This window comes from Myotis lucifugus, unplaced genomic scaffold, assembly GCF_000147115.1.
Source record: "Myotis lucifugus unplaced genomic scaffold, Myoluc2.0 scaffold_0, whole genome shotgun sequence".
Lineage (NCBI taxonomy): Eukaryota > Metazoa > Chordata > Mammalia > Chiroptera > Vespertilionidae > Myotis > Myotis lucifugus.
The window spans coordinates 7,297,262-7,317,529 of record NW_005871048.1 but is presented as its reverse complement, the minus strand read 5'-3'; positions in this window follow the sequence as shown (position 1 = coordinate 7,317,529).

Below are 20,268 nucleotides of genomic sequence, written 5' to 3'. Positions count from 1 at the left end.
GTGTGTGGCACAGGGGCTCATTCACGGGGTAGGAACAAATCCATCTCTAATTAGAGGAAAGAAATCATCACTGTTGAGGAAGCTGGTCATCGTGCACCATTGGTTCATCATACCTCACTTTTGTAACCATCTTTCTAACCCAAAGTCTTAGTGAAAAATCACAATATATTATGGCAGAATTCAGGCCAAGTACTAGAGATCAGGAATATCAAGTAATATATGGAAATGTAAGGTCTCTTGGACAAAGAAGTAATTCTAAGCTACAAAATAAGACCATCTCTCAGGACTGAGGACACCAACAAGAATCTATTCCCACTCCACTGAGTGGTGGGGGCTGACCGACCAAATTAATCTCAGGAGAGCACCACTATTTCAGTGATTCACAAAGCCTAACCACAACAACCGAAAAACCAAAAATGCACCTTCAACAACACCAGACATCTTAATAAGCATATGTCCTTGCTTTTAACTGTATCCACCACAATTTAACATAGTAAAGTTGAATATCTTGTTATAATGTTAAATCAGATGTCAGTTTTATATGCCATTGATTAATTTAAAATGGGGAAATAAACTATTACTCAATATGAGCTTTGCTGACAAAACTTTTTCCAAAAATAAAATTTCTAAGTTAAAAGAATGGTGATAAAAATGTTTGGAAAACACTGAGCCAATTTTAAGTAATAATAGAACTCTACATCTTTGTAGAAGATCATTTCAGTTGAGTAGAACTTCTCCGTACTTAGGTTCTTTTTCTAAGTAGTTGAAAAGGCATCAGTCTACTTTTAGAATGATTAATATCTTATTGCAAATACAATAAAAACATTTAATTTTTTAATTAAATGCTTTTTTCTAAGTAACAGTTAAAAAAAGTCGTGAAGAACAATATTTCTTCTCTCATCATCTCAAACTTACTGAGATAGTTAACGGTGCTCTAAAATAAAGAAGTTACTGAGGTTTTCAAAAGAATATTTGTCTTTGAACAATTACTTTAAAAACTAGCCACAGCATTAGGACAAGTTCATAATAATAAACAAGTAATAATATATCATCTGATATGTTTATATTCCTGTCAAAACAAGCATGAGGCTTATTCCGCCAAAACAATTTAAAAAGCAATGTTGGCTGGAACATTTCTCTCATTCGTCACCAATTTGATTCTGAAAACAAAATTTTACTATTCTATAGAGAGTTACACAACAAAACCAAAGAGATTATAGTAGAAATCAATAACTCTAGATCTAGTTTCAGGTAAGACACTACCTTTGAGGATTAGACCAATTGAGTTCCTAAGCAGGGGGCACCGTACAACACAGTCATTTGAGTGGAGAAAGAAAATGTTTTTTTGTAAAGTATTTTTTAAAAATGTTTGCCTGACATTTAATTTATGAATTGATAGTAGTGCATGTATAAAATATACAGGTACTATATGCACAAATTCAAAACATTTTTGATAGAGATATACAATCAAAAGTTTAGATGCCACCAAACAAGATGGCTGGAGGACTTTTCCTATTTTGTAGTTTTACAACTTATTCTGAAGTAGTCATGTAACTTCTCTGGTGGAAAGAAACTGAGTAGCAGTAATAGAGCAAAGCCCTTAGAAGCAGCAGGTAAGGGAATGATTAGAGCCCCCAACACAAGTTAATAAGGAGCAGAGGTAAGCTGGACAGCACTCGCCTCACCTAGGGAGAGCTGTTTACCTCCAGCTCTAGCCTAGTGCTGCCCTGCAAATAAGTACATTCCGAGTAATCAAGAGAATCCAACAATTTAGAATTTATATTAACTATCATGAGTCTTAAAAGACTGTTTAGGGGGTAAAGACAAAACAGAACAAAATAAAACATTATGGTCATGACACCATGCTAGGCTCTGGTTTGCTCTGGTGGGAGCATGAACTGGGGAGTTGGGCAGCGAGAACTAAGTGCTCAGCTAACAGCTCTGTCACCAACACTTTGTTTGATGTGACTCAATTCCTAATCAGGTAAACTTGTTTCCTCATACGTAAAAGGAGTGTAACAATGGAGTCTGCTTGTTGTGTTGTAGTGGGGGTTAAATGACAAAATGCATGCAAGGTATTTTAGCATTGTGCCCAGGACATGGCAAGTACTCAGTGACTCTGTTATAATAATACTGAGTTTTTAGTATGTGCCAAGCACTGTCAATTATAACACCTGATTTAAATTCTTTCACAAACCTTTGAGAACAGTATAATCTGCTTAAAGAATAGAAACCTGAGGATCAGAGAGAAATAAAATATGCTTTAAATCACCTCTGAATAACACTCCTGAATAGAGTTGCTGGGATTCCGACCCTAATCATCTTCCCCACGGCCTGAGTTCCAAGCTCTTTATAGCAAGCTATTCCCATCACTCACAGATTTCATCTGTAGAATCGGCCTCTTCTGTACTGGAGAAATAATTGAGTGTTTCAGACTGTGATTTCTTAGTTCTATTTCGAAAATAAAATCAAAATGATGTGTTTTTTCCTGATGGTTTATGATCTTAAAACCTCATATAATAAAAAACTTTATTTTCAAAATTTTACGTGTTACACTGAGCCTGACACCTTAACTCATGAAAGAAAATTAAAACAAGGATTCCACCCCTCAAAGAAGTAAACACACCTGGTAACATAATTATCGGTTTTGCCAATTTAATTAAAAACTCTACCATCTTCTTTTATTACAAATAATCTGATTTTTTCATCTTGGAATGCTATAATTTCCCTTTTACCCTTATTTCAGATTTATATCATAAAGAGAAAAACAAATTTATTTGTATAAGTAAGAGGGCTGTCATTTAATATTTATGTAAAAAGCATATAACTTTACATTTATTAGGAGAAAATAAATTTTTTAAAGCTTACCAGTTCTTCATTATGTTAGAAGCAATTCCTTCCAACATTTTTAAAAATATATTTTTATTGATTTTTTACAGAGAGGAAGGGAGAGGGATAGAGAGTTAGAAACATCGATGAGCTAGAAACATCGATCAGCTGCCTCCTGTACACCCCCCACTGGGGATGTGCCCGCAACCAAGGTACATGCCCTTGACCGGAATCGAACCAGGGACCCTTTGGTCCGCAGGCCGACACTCTATCCACTGAGCCAAACCGGTCAGGGCTTCCTTCCAACATTTTATCTTTAGTCTCTGTGCAAAGAAATGAAGATTTAAAGCAAGGCCATCCTCTCAATGTCACTCAAACTCTAGGCCAGAAGTTTGCAAACTATGGCCTGCAGATAAAATCTGGTCTTCTATTTGTTTCTGTAAATTAAACTTTATTGGGACACAATCATGCTAGTTTAGTTAGATATTACTATGGCTGCTTTTTCGCTAAAATGGCACAATAGAGTAGTTGTGACTAAGAGCATGTAGTCAGCAAAACAAAAAATATTTACCACATGGCCTTTACAGAAAGAGGGCTAACTCAGCAGGTCTGGGTCTTCAAAGCTATACCTTCCAAAAGAAGGTCTGGCCCTAACTAACTCCCGGGAGATAATCTCTGTGTCCTTGGAATATCCGGCCTGCTAAGAGTGTCTTTGTTTATCTGGGACCATGTACATGCCACATAGTTTATGATAATCATATGATTTTTGGTGGGATCCTCAGGTCACAAATACACAGTTTGTGACCTCTGGAGCACGTGGAGACCAACCCCAGTAAAAACTCTAAATATCAAGGCTTGGCTAAGCTTCACTGGTTAGTAAGACTTTATACATATTGCCACAGGTGTTGTTCTGGAAATTAAGCACTGTCCATACAATTCCACTGGGAGACAACAACTGAAATCTTAAGCCTGGTTTTTACTGGACTCCACTCTATGCACACTTTAGCCTTGCAGAGTGGAATGTGTACTCTTTCGTGGTAATAAACTGTTACTGAGTGTAAGAGCTTTTCTGAGTTCTGTGGGTAGTTCCAGTGAATCATTGAACTTGAGGGTGGTCTTCAGGATCCCTGAATTACTGACTCTTTATATAAAAATTTTCCAATCCCAAAATGTCCAATGGACAAAAATTATTAAACTTAAGTTATATATATATATAAAAGCCCAGCGACCATTATGGCAAATAGACCTGAACGACCAGAACGACCAGTCCCTATGATGTGCACTGACCACCAGGGGGGCAGACATTCAATGCAGGAGCTGCCCCCTGGTGGTCAGTGTGCTCCCACAGGGGGAGCACCACTCAGCCAGAAGCCGGGCTCACAGCTGGTGAGCGCAGCAGCCGTGGCGAGAACCTCTCCCGCCTAAGTGGCAGTGCTAAGGAGCAGCAAGTCAAGCACTAAGGAGCAAGCAGGTGATCGGTTAGGAGTGAGCAGATGGATGGTAAGGAGCAAGGGGTCCTGGATTGCAGTTGGACATCCCCCGAGGGGGCCCGGATTGTGAGAGGGCACAGGCTGGGCTGAGGGACCCCTCCCCCACACAAATTTCATGCATCGGGCCTCTATTAACATATATATATAAGATTTTTTAGAGTTCACATTATCTTTTTCTAACTTATTAGCAACATTTCAACAAAAATTTGACTTTTTAAGCAAAATTTAATTCCTGAAATTAGACTATTCCACCAGTAACTAGCATCAAGCCAAACTATTTACCTTAACCCATGCAAATCTCAATTTTATTTTAGCATATAATATTTATTTGGTAAAATCACAAGAAAAAGCAGCAGTGTACATTTTTAAATGCATTTTCTTTAGTGGCTAGCAGAGGCTGGTAAGACATAAGCTTATAAAAAAATAGGATGAAGTAAACATGTCCTTTGAATAGCCTTTATTTTCTGGGTGTGTTTTTTTGTTTTTTGTTTTTTGGTTTTCTTGCTCATTTAAAGGTCAAGACATATTATAGGAAGCCAAGTCTACATATTGCATTTTCTTGTCTTCAATGATAGAAAAAATTTTACCTGATACATTTGTCAAAGTAAAAAACAAATTCAGACTTAGCTAAGGACATATTTTACTCAAAAGTATCATTGTAATAAGGGAAAAGAGATGATAGCAAGAGGGAAAAATCTCTGACCTAAGATCTACAAGCATCTCAAAAGTTAAGCAGAAGGAGTTTTTATTTTATAGGGAATAATTATCCTAGAAAGAACAGGGGTGGTGTACCAGTCAGAATTCTCCAGAGAAACAAAACCAGAAGGTATGTATGGATATATAAGAGCAAGCTGGAGGACCAGGGAAGCCGGTGTTGTGTAATTCAGTCCAACTCAGAAGGTCTGAGAATCAGGGGGCTTGTGGGGTAAGTCCTGGACTGGGTCCAGAAGCCTGAGACACAGGAGCACCTGTGTTCAAGGGCAAGAGAAGGTGGATATCTCAGCTCAGAGAGAGTAAATTTGCCCTTCCTCTGCTCTTATACTTAGGCTCTTAAGGGATTGGTTGATGCCCACCTGCATTAATGAGAGCAGATTTTTTCAGTGGATCTGCTGATTCAAATGCTAGTCTCTTCTAGAGATTCTCACAGACACACCCAGAAATAATGTTTTCTCAGCCATCTGGGCAGCCCTTAGCTCAGTCAAGTTGACACCTAAAATATGCCATCACACACAAGGAAGTGGGAAGAGTGAGGGTGGCATGATCTGATAGTAGATAAGCAATGTTTTACCCTGTGCCCAGCCTATTCTCAGGAGGGGCTGTTACAAAGGGCTGAGTGCTGGCTTAGGCTGAGGGAGGGTCAAAGCTCAGATGCCTAGATGAAGGAGGAAAACAAAGTTTGATTAGCAAGCATTTTGTTGTGATCAGTAAGGACCAAACAGTTCAGCTAATCATGGATCTTGTTTCCTCATAAGTAAATAAGGGGCATTCATGATTCTTATCTAAGTCATATGGGATAGATATGTGCCTTTGCAGTAAGCCATTACACAGACATAAAAATGGTGCTGGTGGGGAGGGAGGGAGGGATGCTTAGGTAAAATTCAACATTGTCAGATCACACAATTGACAACAACAGCAACAAACTCTGCAGAAATATAACCAGTGAATGTAATGGAGAATTGAACTCACCTGGGGGAAAATTAAGTATGGTAAGGTCACATGAATAACGTTTTAGATAAGGGAATGGCATCAAAGCCATTTTAGTATTAAAGACATTTGATAGGTGGAAATGTCCTGTTAAAAAAAAGGGGGTAAAATTTTTTTATGTTTTACTGATATAGCAAGAAAAACTGAGCTGGTCTCTACAAATCTAGAAAAGTATCAATCACACAGAAAGATGCCAACAGAGAGGAAAGGGAGCATCATCCACTTAGGTTATGAGCTTAGTACAGAAATATCTAAACTTTAAATTATTTTTCTCATATTTCCTTATATTTGCAAAGCAAAGGATGCAGGAGGAGAATTTTAGTAACACCAGTGTGGACAACGAAAAAGGTAATACTAGTACATACTAAAGCTGACAAGCTCAGGGGAGGCCTGAGTGGCAAGGCTTACAAACTCAGAGACCTAAAGTAATGACATGGGATGGTCTGAAATTAAAACTTCTTAACTAAGAGTGAGTCATATCCTAGGCCGGTATCTTCCTTAATAAAGATAAATCTTTACCTTACCTGAGTCTATTGTCTTTTGCATCCAAGATTGTCATAGTAATTCCCTTTTTTCCAGACCCCTCAGGGCACAATCTCCCACCAGAGCAGGAGACCACAGAACCCTTCATTGTTATCTTGTTCTCCTGCACACCATCTCTACGTGCTGTAAATGTTAGTTGTTCACTATCCTATACCCACAATGTAAAAGATATGTGTCTATCTGTTTTACTTTTATCCTGTCTCAGAGGTTCCCCCCCTTTGCTTTCTCCTGTATCCCTAGTCTACCACCAATGCCTCTCATGCAACCCTCCCATGCTTCCTCCTTTGATTCTAATTTATAAAATAAGGTGTAAGATTGTCATTCTCCAGAGCATTTTCTCAATCCATTGAGATTTTTCTTCCCAGCAATCGTCATCAGTTTGCCTGTAATAAACTCTTAAAAATTCTCTACAGGTTTGCAGGTTTGTTACCGTGATGCCAATAATGAGTAAATCTTTAAAATTTGGGGAAACGTACATATATTTCTGTTTGAGTAATTTAGATTAAAGATAAAGATCACTGAGCCTTTACTCTGAGCCAGGCACTAGTCTAGGTGGTGATAGAGAGTATGGAGAAAGACAGAAAGAAAGCACCCTGACTTCATTGTGCTTCATTTCCAGTGGGGAAGGGAAAAAAGTAAATAAATAAGAAGACCATATTATAAGTAGCTGTTATTATTTGCTCTAGAAATAGTTGAATTATGTCCCCCTGTCCCAAATTCATATTTTGTAGTCTTAACCCTCAGTATCTCAGAATGTGACTGTAATTAAAGATAGAGTCTTTAGGGGGCAATTAAGTTAAAATGAGGTCATTGGGATGGGCTCTGACCCAATATGACTGGTATCCTTTTAGAATAGAAAAATTTGGACATGAATAGACACAGAGGGAAGTCTCTGTGAAGACACAATGAGATGTCCATCGATAAGCCAAAGAGAGGGGCCTCAGAGGAAGCGATCTGAGACTTCTTAGCCACCAGAATTGTGAGAAAATAAATTTCTGTTGCTTAATGCCACCCAGTCTGTGATACTTGTTATGGCAGTGCTGGCAAACAATAGTGATGCATTATGGGAAAATAAAACCATGGTGTGATTAAGTATGAAGGGTGGAAAGAAAGAGGGGAGGAGGAGGCATAGTTTGGTTAGAGAAGTCAGAAGAGAGCTATGTGAAGACATGACATTTTGATCCCACCAAATCACACCAAAACCCAGGGTAGCCACCTTTCTGGCAGAGAAGACTGGATTCAAAAGCCCCAAAGGACACAAATGAGGCCAACGTGGCTGAAGGAAGTGAGAAAGGGGCGCACAGTCTGAGATGATTTTGAAGAGGTCATACTGAAGTATGGTTTTTTGATGTTTGGAATGTATAAAACATCAGGAAAACATGGCAGGCCCAGAGAGCACAGTTTTACTCCCTTCTGACTTTTGGAATCCATACAAATAAATCTCCTGGGAACCAAAGTCAGGAATGAGGTAAAATTTAACTGAGAGCAGAGAATCTACACTTTAATCTCAAAGTGCAAACGATAATAGAAACCACATTGAGAATTTGACAGGCTTCATCACCCAAATAGTATATTCTATTGTCCATCACAAGTTGATTACCTTTGAAAGATAGAGAAAATAGCGTGCCATGTGGAAGAAGCACAGAATAAAACCTTATTCGGGGCAGTACAAAAACAGTAACATGAAAACCAAATTAGGTAATTTGTGCTGAAAGGCATGTTTCCAAAATTGTTTTTTTGATCGCAAATAACATAAGGGAGATAATGACTAAAAGAAGAAGAAAAAGAAAACCATGACACAAAAATGCCTTCCCATCACCTCAACTCCCACATAGACAGGATTAGACATACTGTGAAAACCCAACCCAACTGCATGTCCAGGACAACTTGCAGCTTTAGAAACTATCTCTTAGGGCAGGCATATCAAACTCAATATTCTTAGAAAAATGAAAATTACACGGACATTATATATAAACTATTTCAACGATAGAAAATTAATGACAGATATTCTTCTCCCTCGTATCTAAAACTCATGCTAAATATCACCAATCCCTCCTGACCCTCTAATAGCCCACTGCAATTATCTCAATGGGGATGCTCTCAACCACTGGAAAGCGGGAATATTGTTTGAACTGTCTGAATGTGATTTTTCTTTTTCATCTCTCTCCATGTGACACCCCTCAAGTCAGCCTTTGTCTACCTAAATGGGGATAAAGAGAGTGTTAACAGCTTGTCACAGCAAGAATATAAAAGACACACACACAAAAGAGATAATCCGTTTCTCTCTGCTATAAGACAATAGGTCTGAAAGCCCAATTTTATTACAGGAAAAGACTTTTCTAAATTCCTTTTCTGCCACTTTGGAATTAGGATACAGGCTTGGTGACCTTGACACGGAAGCTTTATTTTAGGGAGGAGGTGGCCAAGCAGCAAGCAGAAGATAGTACGGATTCAATCCTACTAGAAACAGATACTCAGACACATGCCTGATATATTTTCTCACAGTCAAAATCCCAGAAAGGGGTGCTATAAAGGGGTAGGCAAATGTAGGTTTACAGTTGTTGGTATAAAAAAAAAAAGTGTAGGTTATGATTATTGTAATAGCTCAAAAGAATGTCACAATGCAACTGTGAACCTACTTTTGCCCACCTCTGTATTAGAGAGTTTGAGGACAATTTTGAATTTTAAAAGTTAATTGTCTTATAGACTACACCAGTGATGGCGAACCTATGACACACGTGTCAGAGTGACACTCGAACTCATTTTTTTGGTTGATTTTTCTTTGTTAAATGACATTTAAATATATAAAATAAATATCAAAAATATAAATCTTTGTTTTACTATGGTTGCAAATATCAAAAAATTTCTATATGTGACACAGCACCAGAGTTAAGTTAGGGTTTTTCAAAATGCTGACACGCCGAGCACAAAAGGTTCGCCATCACTGGACTACACCCAGGTTAACCTAGAAGCAGCCATATCAAAATAAACTGAGCAATGAGGCCAAGACCAAGCCTCCTTTAGTTGCAATGCAGCCTGGTATACAGAAGCCCAGAGGTGTCCACATGCCCCATGGGTGCATGGAAGATAGCTGAGTTGAGAGTCAATGGACCTGCCCTAGGCAGTCTCCAGTAGCAAAACAGAGGGAGGTCCCAGGGTGAAAACTAAGAGGCTAACGACTGGGGAAAACCTGGAAAATGCCTTTACACAACATGGAAAAAGACTAGTTGTCATTCATAAGGTAGTAACCCATATTAGCTATATCCTGCAGAGAGAGATTGGGGAGATTCCAGAAGATGCCTTATAAATCTGAGCAGCCTTTCTGCACTTCCATCACCAAGAGGACCCATGTCATTCCCTCCCCCATATAAACAAATGCCAACCTGAAAGGGAATGGGGAAGAGAGTAAGACTCTGAGATTGAGCATTTACCTAAAACAGCGGTTCTCAACCTGTGGGTCACGACCCCTTTGGCGGTCGAACGACCCTTTCACAGGGGTCGCCTGAGACCATCCTGCATATCAGATATTTACATTACGATTCATAACAGTAGCAAAATTACAGTTATGAAGTAGCAATGAAAATAATTTTATGGTTGGGGTCACAACATGAGGAACTGTATTTAAAGGGCCAGAAAGTTGAGAACCACTGCATTAGACTGAGTTATCAGTTTGAAATCACAAGTTGGCATCACCACATACACATTATTCAGCAAGATAGAGTTCTATGAGGAATATCAAACTAGTAAAATTAAAAAAAAAATTAAGACTTGTAGGGAGTGGCTATAGGGTTAAGCCTTGGACTGACCTGTTGGCAAAGCTACAAACAAGTTCCAGCTTAGAGGGCACAGCCCTCTTAGCATAATTAAGCTTGACCTTATGATTCTCCCTAGATCTTATCTGGGGAGCTAATGGGCTGTGGGAGGTGCAGCAAGTGCTGCCAAAACAAGTGAAACTCACAAGAACATTGTAACTATGGTGACCACTACCTTGTTTACCTCTGGCTATAAAATAAAGCATCAGCTTGCTGTCTGTGTCTCTCTCTGTGGCCTCAGCCAGGCACAGGAGATCCTAAACCCAACTTATTCTCTTTGTCTCTTCTACATCCTTCACCACGCCCCCTCAGGCTCACCGAACCCTTGGCTGAGCTGGCCCGGCACAAAGACTATATATTTTTGCCCCCATCAGTAAATTTGTGAACCCACTAAACAATACAATGGAAATCCTAAAGTTTGTTGGCCAACTCTTTTTCTTGGACAATGTTAATGTGAGTGCTAAAAACATTTGTCTCTGGAACTCTTCTTTTCCTAGTTATATTTAGCCAACTCATCTCCAAAACCACTTCAGATTGACATATCCTACTGCAAAATGTTACTTCAAATAGATTATATCAGGTTTTGTAGCTTGGAAGACATTAATTTTCAGGGTTTTTTCCCCTAATATTTATGATGTTGATTAAAAGTTTAATTCCCAAACACCAATCTACTTCCTCCATCTCAAAGGTCTTCATAGTGTTTGCTGAGGATAGGGTGGGAAGTGCAAAGGATACTTCCAAGTCTTTAACAAAATTTTTCACAGTCAGTTATCTTTTATTCAAAGTAGACTTACTTACAAAAATATCATACACATAATACTTTTTATAATAAACATTAAAATATACATAGGCTGGTTATGGGTTCATCAAAATGTTTTAAACAACTCGGTGAGATTCTAACCTATTCCCCTCTCTCTGTTACCTTCTCTCTCAATTACTCTACCTCTCTCTCTCTTCTTCCCTTCATCACTGACACATTATTATTTTCCAAATTGGATTCTCTGTTTTTATCTATGGACATCAAATATTTCCATGGGTGGACTGAGTTCACCTTCATTTCCACTTTTATCTCTGATTTCAAAAGAAGTTCTTCATGATGAGAAAAGACAACCACACATACTTTTATGTAGTCATGCATTCCCCTAATCCTGAAAATAGATGGAATAATTTAATATTATGAAAGTATGTGCTGTGTTCAGATATTTATGATTTCTCTGAGCAATGCCATTCTTATAAAGCAATTCCTATTAGTATTCCTAGTGGGCTAGTTATAGACATTACAAAGGATAAAACAAAACAAAAACTAAGTATTTCTTCAAAGTAATGGCATCTTTTGAAGTTATACTGCAAATGCCTGAATGGATAAGAAAACTCAAAAGGGAAAATGACAAATACAGAACTGCTTTTAAAAGGTTTGCTTAGTATATTCTCTATTTTAGAGAAGGTGCTATAATTTCATTTATTATTCAACATACTACTTTTGTCCATAACTATTATTAAGTTTCTTATTATAATTATCTTGATTAATCATACCAGATTTGTTTTATTGACAAATAAAAAAAGAAACTTTATTAAGCAGTTTCCAAGAATGAATCATTTAAATCAATTAGTATACAATGTGTTGCTCATTCAATTTGATGAAGTAGAAAGAACAATAGACTAGATCCTGGATTATAGTTCTAGTTCTTCAGATAACCTTGTCATCTTTGTTTCTGACCAAGTATCTGGCCAGTGGTTTTCTCATGTGTCAAAGGGGCCAATTGGACTTTATCTCCAAGTCCCTTGACAAGCTTGTGGCTGACCATTCCAAACTACTGAACACTGTGGAAAGGTATCTGAACAGGACTAGAATTGGTTACAAGGCAAGTCACGAAATGGGGCTTTTCTCATTTGGCTTCTAAATCTGAAGCTATATAATATAATTTTAAATGTTTGATAATATAGTAGGCTGACAAATGGCCCAAAAAACACATCCAGGTCCTAATCCGTGGCACCTTCGTTGGAAAAAGGCCTTTGCAAATGAGATTCAGTTAGGATCTTGAGTGGAGGAGTTTATTGGAGATTATCCAGGTGGACTCTAAATTTAATCACATAAATGGAGAGGTAAAGGGAATTTTGGCACAGACACACAGAGAAGAATACAGAGAAAAGAGGAAAAGGCAATCACCACAGAGGCAGAAATTGGAGTGATGTGGCCAGAAGGAACACAGCAAAAACTGTTTTCTACCCTAAAGCATCCAAAGGGAGTGCAGCACTGCCCACACCTTGATTCAGATTTCTGGCCCCCAGATTTCTAAGAGAATAAATTGCTGCTGTTTTAAGCCACCCACTTTCTGGTGATTTGTAACAGCAGCCTCAGGAATGCAGATAGATTCCCTGGGAATTATTTATTAGCCAGGCAACCAGTGATAAAGACCTCTTCCTCACTTGACCTCCCAGTTCCCTTAGAACAGGTTACTCAGAGAGCTGGTGGAGTTCAAGGAGCTGTCATGGCAGAGCCTTTGGGTCCACACTCATATTTCTCTCCCCGGACTGATCTCTTTATTTCTGCTTCTTCCTTGTTTAAAATAGCAGCAGTTACTTATTATTTTCAGTGGCTTATCATTTAATAATGTTTGAAGAAGCAAAAGGAACATTCCCAAGGTTTTTAGAGAAAACTTTTAGAAAATTTAAAAAATAGTAGTTTGTTATTGTATGTAATAATTCACACTACAAAAAAATTGAAAAATCAAAATGAAGAATTTTGCAACTTTCTTAGAGAAAATTTTCCAAATTGCTACTTCTACCAGTATAGATTTTCAACTACTGATGTCTTAACTCTCAGATTTGCTTTTATCTTTTATTTCCTACCTCTAACCTCTTAGATGGACAACTGTAGTACTTTATACTAAATAACAGGATATATAACTTCTAATTTAACTTTCTTATAAATTGGTTCTTTTTATCTGTTTGAATATTGATATTGATTATATTCACAATTTTCCTTTGATAGTGGCCTACACCTCATCAATTAACATGCAGACAAATACAAAGCCAGATATAAGTCAAGTGTTCTCAGGGGGTTCCCTATAAAAAAATTATGCCTAAATGGGCATAAACACAGTGGTGATTTATACCAAGTGGAAAGAACCACACAAACAAAAACATACAGGTGAGAGACTGCATGGAGAAAGCTCTCTCTAAAAAAGGATCTGAGATCCACATTGATTGCTCATTTCTTAGAAGTTGTTAGCCTCGAGTTGTTCCATTAATAAACCTAATAATTCATTTCTGGATAATTGCCTCTACTTACCTGAGCACCAAGTAGTTTTTCTAACTATGTTCAATACAGTCTATATTTTAAAAGACATCTAAACTTACTTTCTTCCTAAAAATAATAAATAAATGTCTCTGGAAAACATCAGATATTATATGATTTTCAATTAGTTTGTTTATATTTGGTTTGAGTTGGGAAGAACACAGCAATTTTCACCAATCTATTCCCATTAATCTCCAACTTATCTATCAGAGAGAAAAGCAGAGCAGGCTATTTATTTTCTGTTCAATGAATTCTTGTGTCATTCCCTTGCAGTTTAATGAACGGTTTCTCCAAATCCTCAGAGCAGTTGTAGTGTTTATTTCAGCAAATAGTATGTTTGCAGAAGTGCACATCATTACAGAAGTCTCTCCCGGGAAAATTCCTGTATGACATATTGTGGCCTCTTATGCCACTGTGCAAACAAGGTCATAATAAAGCACATTCATACTTTGCCCCATGCTGCAGCCCTTCTTCACTAACAATAAAGTACTGACATCTAGCAAAGCATTTACATTTTTAAATTATCAGAATTTAAAATTATTCGTTTTATTTCCAGACATTTTAAAAATGATTTACTTTTTTACTAAAGTATAATATACATATTTTTAAAGTATGCATAGTATACTACGGACTTTCACAAATGGCATACATATGACCAATGCCCAAATCGAGAAACAGACTATGACCAGCACCCAGAAGATACATATCTTCGTGCCCCCTTCCAGTCATTACATCTGAGCTCACTACTATTTTTGTTGTTGTTGTTAATCCTCACCAGAGGATATTTTTCCATTGATTTTTTTAGAGAGAGTGGGAGGGAGGGGGAGAGACAGAAAGAGAGTAACATTGATATGAGAGAGACACGTCAATTGGTTGCCTCCTGCACACAGTCTGCAACCAAGGTACGTGCCCTTGAACAGAATCAAACCCGGGACCCTTCAGTCCATGAGCCAGCACTCCATCCACTGAACCAAGCTGGCTAGGGCTCCACTATTCTGACTTCTATCACCATAGACTAATTTGTTGTATTTGTATTCTTTATAAATAGAATCAGGTGATATATACTTTTTGTGTCTTATTTCTTACATTCAATATTATATGTATAAGATTCTCCTATATTATTGTTATTATAGATCATTCATTCTCATTCAACACAATAGTGTTCAGGTGTGTAAATATACCATGATTTATTCATTATACCTGTTGATGAAAATTTAGGTAGCTTCAAGTTTGTAACTATTATGAATTGTGCTTTGATGAACACTCATAATCTTTTGGTGAAAATAAGTATTCATTTCTGTTAGTTGTTTGTCAAAGAGTGGAATTGTTGGGTCATAGTGTTCGATCCTCTCTCAGTAGCAGAGGGGGACCATTTCCAGGACACACATGGATACCAAAATTCACAGGTGCTCAAGTCCCTTATATAAAATGGCATATAGTATTTGTACAGAACCTATGTGTACATATGGGCTACAGCAGGATATGCTTATACATCACTTTGTCTATGTAGATTTAGTGTAGTATTGTGCATAGCAAATTCAAGTTTTGCTTTTTGGAATATTTGGGGAATTTTTAAAAATTTCTCAATCTACAATTGGTTAAATATACAGACTCAAAACATGAGGAGATGGAGGGCTGACTGTGTGTATGTGTGTGTGTGTGTGCATGTTCAAATTTACTGACTAATGCCAGGTTTACAAATTGGTTGTACCAATTTAAACCCTCAAATATTTGAGTGTTCCAAGTGCTTCACATGCTTAGCAACACCTGGAATCTGTCTTTTTTTCTTTTAGCCATTCTGATAGGTCTACTGTGGTATGGTGTTGTGGTTTAATTGGCATTTCCTTGATAACTGAGCTGGGACACATTTTTATACGTTAATTGGCCATATTTTGGTTGTTCAAGTATTTTGCTAATTTTTCTACTTGGTCACTCTCTTTTTTTCTCTTTAATTTGCAAGAGTTCTTTTAAAATGATGGTTTTTTTATTATTGGCAGTATTATAAATATCCCCCATTCCCTACCCCATTTTCCCCCTCCACCCAGGCCTTCCCCACCCTATTGTCTACTTCCATGGGTTATGCATATAAGTTCCTTGGTTAATCTCTTTGTCCTGAGCTATAATCTATCAGGAGAATAGCATAAAAACAGGCATCAGCCTGGGTTCCACAGAGGGATACTTGCGGGAGCTATTACTTCCTTCACTAGGTACACCTTTTAGCTTTCTTCCTTCCTTCATCTATTCAAAACTCCATTTCTTTCCTCTTAATTTTCAAATGTATTGATTATCTCCTCCTTTTAAAAATAATCTTTAGCAACTTTTGTCTCATCCCTGCCAGTGGAACTTGAGCTGACCTTTACTGAACATCTACTATGTTACTACGCAGTTTGGTAGCTTTCTCTCAAAATAATATTTCTAGTATGTAGATCTAAAGGAAATCACTTCTTAGTTTCAAAAATGTAATACTTTTTAACACTTTTAAAGAGATCAGGGAATTGGGAATTTATAAAAGTTTTAGTTTTTCTTTCCTGAAAATATGCACACATACACGACTATACATACAATTTGAAGGGTTCGTAGGCCACTGGCAGCCACAGACTGAGAAATTTTCCACTAGAGAAACTCAAAGCGATTATTCTTCTACATTAGGAGGATGCTTCTCCATGAGCACCTTTGATGGTTAAATATCACAGTGGGTACAACACTGCTTCACTGAGGATAATTTTATGGTTGCTCTCGGGGTTGAATAAATGATTGCAATATAAAAACATATTAAACTGGATATAACAGCCATCTATTTCCAACTCTAGTTGAATTTAAGACACTTCATTTGGTACTAAGAATTTTTTAAAATTACCTTTCAAAAAGAAGTGTTATTAGGAATAGACAATTTCCTCAACTGTATAATGAAACACTTAGTGGTTACGCCTCCATCCTTTTTCTAAGCCACTAACTCAGAGAAAGACCGAATGCCTTATTACCAGCTTTTTTCAAAGAAATTGAAGAACAAAATAACATTGTTTCTTGCATAGTTATAAAAGAACACAGCAGTTGGTCCCTTCTTTAAATAATCAGGATGTATTTAATCAATTTGTGTTACAAAATACACCAATTTGCTATGGCATTCAGATATTCCACATGAAGAGCTATGCAGTACCCTCTTTGAGCACAGATCACACAGAGCCTCCTTCCACATCTGGACCATAGACCAAGCCCGAAACTCGCATGTGGGGTTACAGATCCAGCTGTGTTGCAATAAACTGTGACTTCAGCCCCTCATCCTTCAGCATCCTCTCACCCCCCAATCTGCTGTTTTTATTTCTTTTTACTGCTTCACAGATATATGCTCTGTCAGTCTCAAGTTTTATCCAGTAGAAACAAACTTTGCTTTGCCCAGGTCAAAAACCCTGGAGTTATCCTTCTCTCTTCCTTGCTCACCAACATACAATCCAATAGCAAATCCTGTCATCATTTTCTTCAAGATATATCCAGACTGTAATCAATTTAACATCTTCACTAATACCACCCTACCCCAAGTCCCTGTAAATTCTCACAGGGACTACTGAGTAGACTCTTACTCTCTTTCAGCCTATATATCACACAGAAGCCAAAACTCAATAATCATTCTGATTAAATAATCATTTAAATTATGTAAGATCATATCATTCCTATGCATAAAATCTTCCAAGAGCTTCCCTTCACACTTAAAATCCAAACTCTTAACCTTGGCCCACAAAACTATATGTAAACTAGTCCCTGGGTGCCTTCTGACATCTCTGATAACTCTCTGTTGCTTCCCATACTCTGATCACTGCCTATTCCAAGACCCCAACAAGCACATTTGCACAGAGCCCTGCGACTTGCTATTCTCTCTGCCTGGAATGGTCTTCCCCAGATAAACACATGGTTTGCCCCTACAGTTCCTTAAATCTCTGTTCATATTGTCCTTCCCTAGAGAAGCAATCACTTTCCATCCTCCCTGAAATCACAGACCTTCTATCCTTTATCCTCTTTTTCTGTTTTACTTCCTTCATATCACTTGCACTTAAGTTGTTTCACATTATTTTCTCCATGCTTAACATGCAAGCTTCATAAAGGTAGGTATATGTTAGTTTTACTTACTGTTATGTTTTCAGTGCCTAGCACTGTGCTTGATCCATAGGAGACAACCAATAAGCTTTGGTTAAACTCATGAATGCTTACTGACCTGAACACATGTTGAATTTGCTAATTATAATTCAGAATCTAGACCAGGGGTCCTCAAACTTTTTAAACAGGGGGTCAGTTCACTGTCCCTCAGACCATTGGAGGACCGGACTATAGTTTAAAAAAAACTATGAACAAATTCCTATGCACACTGCACATATCTTACTTTGAAGTAAAAAAACAAAACGGGAACAAATACAATATTTGTATTTGCATGTGGCCCGCAGGCCGTAGTTTGAGGACCCCTGATCTAGACTTTACATATACCTTCATAGACTGTCTCAATCCAAACATATTTGCAATTGAAATAGATATTAAAAGAATATAAAAGCAAAAGGGAATTAACTGACAGAGCTCATGAAATTTAATTCATTCCAGTGACAGAAAGGCCATGCTGAAATAGCAAGTGACTTCAAAATCCATTGTCATTCTATAGCTATTTTCTAGAAATCAAAGTAATTCCTTTCCCTGAATCAGCTATACAGTTACATCCTATTTCCAAAATAGGAATAACATTAACAAAACTTACATAATAATGATTTCTCTAAAAAATATTCAACTATTCAGCTTCATCTCTGCTAAGGGCTCATTATTAAATGAAGTAAATGAATATCTCTCCCCAGATGAACTGTCTCTACAGGGCTGCAGTTCCATTGTTGGCACTATTCCATAGCATATAAGCATCCATTTAGTACAGTGTAGGTGCCAATAGGATAACATTACCAAGTGTGAGTCTAACACTTCCTTAGTATTTTCATAATGTCCTCAGTTATTACCTTGAAATAATAAGCTAATTGTGGCTTATGGTTGTTTTTGAGCTATTCCAGCTCATTTTTGTAGTAATAACACTAATTGTATATGCAACTTAAGAGTTTTCCCCCCATACAAGAATCTAAAGTGTTCTGCTCTTCTAGCCTTCAGATAAACTGATATAAAAATTAGGGTAAGTTAATGTTAAACATTAATTGATTTTGCAATGCTCATTGGTCTTCCTTCCTAAATTACTGCTATCAAGAGACCCAAAGCTATAGCCCCATGAACTTTTAACCACTGCCAGTTACATATAACAGTGAACTTAGATTTGGGGCTAATTAGAATATACAGAACAAACTTCTGAGGATCGGAGTATATATGCTGTGCCATATGAGTAGTACCACCTCAAGATTAACTTTATTTGAAAATAACTTTAGTATTTCTATTTTTGGCTCCAATTTTTAAGGAGTATGGCTTCTATAGGTGGGAAATCTCTGTTTGGCTGAATGCTGTGAAGGAAATTAGGGAAATAAAATTGGAGTTATGAGTTGGGACAGAGATGAACATCTATTATTCATGAAGGAGAAAAGGTTTTGAAAGTGTGGAAGAAAAATATTAAAGATAAGGAGCAAGCCAAAATGGGTACTGTATGTGAGAAAGAAAGAGGTAAAGACTTCCCTAGCTGGTTTTGTTCAGTGGATAGAGCTTTAGCCCTCAAACTGAAGGGTCCCAGGTTTGATTCTGGTCAAGGACATGTACCTTGGTTGCAGGTTCCATCTCCCAGCCCTATCCTGGTCCGGCTGCCTGAGGGAGGCAACCAATTGATCTCTCTCTCTCTCTCTCTCTCTCTCTCTCTCTCTCTCTCTCCCCACTCTCTCTAAAAATCAATGGAAAATATCCTTGGGTGAGGATTAACAATAACAAAAGACAGTCAGAGATGAAATGGTGGAGAAGAGCAATGTGTTCTTTTCAGTAGTTTACTGTGGGGGGTGTGATATATACTCCTCTATCCATCTCTCTTGTTACATTTTTATTAGAAAATACATTGTCACTAATAGTGACCCCGTGGGTTGATTCATTTTTTAGGGAAACTGGAAGGAGAACTGATCACCCTCCAGACAGATGTGGATTCAACAGAAAAATAATTCATGGATGCAGAGGTTGGCAGGGAGGAAGTGCTGATATATGAATTGGGCACTGTTTTCGATTCGCCTCTACTTTCACACTATCTGCTTTCACCAAAAGGCTATGTTATTCCACAACAAAATGACTTTGGAACAGTTTGAATGTCACAGTAATAAAACTCATTTATAAAAGTGAACTTGACAATTTTGCTTCTTGGGAGATTATGCCCAGATGGCAAGTTTATAATTTATCTAAGACTTAAAATACATTTATTTGAACATGTCCTATATAATAAAAGCCTAGGTGGTCCTCGCATCCAACATCATCACAAGATGGCCACCACAAGATGGCCACCACAAAATGGCCAGCAGGGGAGGGCAGTTAGGGGCAACCAGGTCTGCAGGGTAGGGCAGTTGGGTGTGACCAGGCCTGCAGGGGAGGGCAGTTGGGGGCCATCAGGTCTGCAGGGGAGGGCAGTTGGGGGAGAGATCAGGCAGCGGGGGGGGGG